The sequence below is a fragment of the Chrysochloris asiatica genome, unplaced genomic scaffold (genome assembly GCF_000296735.1).
Source record: "Chrysochloris asiatica unplaced genomic scaffold, ChrAsi1.0 scaffold00007, whole genome shotgun sequence".
Classification (NCBI taxonomy): Eukaryota; Metazoa; Chordata; class Mammalia; order Afrosoricida; family Chrysochloridae; genus Chrysochloris; species Chrysochloris asiatica.
The window spans coordinates 6,008,442-6,010,268 of record NW_006408525.1 but is presented as its reverse complement, the minus strand read 5'-3'; the positions used below and the strand labels follow the sequence as shown (position 1 = coordinate 6,010,268).

At 38.2% G+C, this 1,827-nt stretch overlaps 1 protein-coding gene across 1 annotated transcript in view; it reads left to right on the top strand.

Annotated features, from left to right (window-relative positions):
* Positions 1-1,827, top strand: part of AATF (apoptosis antagonizing transcription factor) — a 139,920-nt gene that overhangs the window by 47,235 nt on the left and 90,858 nt on the right. The gene's annotated exons all lie outside the window — the stretch shown is intronic.

The window sequence follows — 1,827 nt, the reverse complement described above, 5'->3', positions numbered from 1 at the left end:
CCCCAAGATTTCTCCCCTCTGTGTCCAGCAACTACACCGTTGGATTTTTTGCAAATATGACAACCCCCACGTTGCCCTTACATATAGCAGACAATTTTAGCTTACATGAAGAAACGAGAGACTAGGTCAAACAAATGACCAAAATCCATAGTAAGAAGAAACTTCTGAGTAAGAAAAGGCAATATAACTAACTGAAAAAGAATTCAAAAGAATAATAGTTAGGTACCTTCAAAGGATCAATAGAAAGATCAAGGAAAACAAGGAGGACACAGTAAAAGCTTAAGAAGAATTCAGGGAAACACTGCGAGAACAGACAAAATAAATGCAAAATTTGAAACAATACAAAACCTGCAATTAGAAATCCAGAAGATTAATGCTAAGATCTCACAAATGGATAATACATTGGAAGGGCAAAGGAGTAGATGCAAAGCAATGAAAGCCCTAATTTGTGAGCTTGTAGATAAATCTCTCAACACTAGTATGCTAGAAGAACAAATTCTGAAGACAGCATAGGAGTTATGTGGGACACCATGAAGAAGATTGGAATTCCAGAACAGAGACAAGCACAGAGAAAATTGTCAGAGTTGTTGAAAGAAAAGTTCCCTAACATCATGAAAGACAAGAAGATAAGCACACAAGAAGCTGAATGAACCCCAAACAGGATAGATCCCAAAAGAAAATCACCAAGACATATCATAGTCAAACTTTTCAAATTCATCGACTAGGAAAGAATCCTGAGAGCAGCTTGGGAAAAAGAAAACGTTACCTATAAAGGAGAACCAATAAGACTAAGCTTGTATTTTTCAGCAGAAACAGTGCAGGCAAGAAGGCATTGGAATGACATATACAAAACTCTGAAAGAAAAAGATTGTCAAGCATGAGCGGAAGAGGCAGAGAAGCAGTGACGCCTGAGATGAAAGAGGTGATGCCATGGAGAGATAGAACAGCTGAGGACTCTAGACTCATGAAAAGAGAAAGGCTGTCTGCTGGCGGCCAAGAGACTGACTTGCAGAACGTGCCCTTTAGATGTTTAAATGATTATACATTCCTGTGTGGTTTTTTGTTCATAAAAGACAAAAAGAGAGGAAAAAAACCAGAGAGTATAGAAACAAAGACTGTTAAACCGATGATGCATGAAAGGTATTTTAATCATTGCAGTGACACAAAATATGATAGAGTCAATGCAAAACTGATGTTCTCCCATTCAAACTATCACTTAATTCACAGTAAAAGCTATAAAAAAGAAAAAGATTGCCAACCAAGAATCATATGCTAACAAATCTGCCCTCAAATACAATGGTAAAATTAGGACATTTCCTGATAAACAGAAATTAAATTAAAGGTATCTGTAATGACCAGACCAACTTTAAAAAAAATGCTAAAGGGTGTTCTTTAGCTTGAGACCCAACAACAACAGACAACAGCCTGAGTTTACTATACATGACAACACCACGCAGAACTCAATCCAGATATTGTTGTGTTGTTCAGTACTGTTGAGTCGGTTTCAACTCAGCGACCCTGTATAGGTTTTTTTGAGGAATAGCTGGTGAGTTTGAACTACTGATGAGTTTCAAACCAATCTTGCGGTCCAGTGTTTATCTTACAGCTTCACATCAGGATTGCATAATATTATGTTGTTGTTAAGTGCCATAGAATTGTTTCTGACTCATAGCGACCCTGTATAGGGTTTCCAAGGAGCGGCTGGTGAGTTTGTACCACGAGCCTTACAGTTCAAACCGACCTTCAGTTCAGTGCTTATCCTACAGCGCCACACCAGGACTCCACCAATCGAGATATGTTTTTAAGTGCCATTGAGTCAATTCCTTC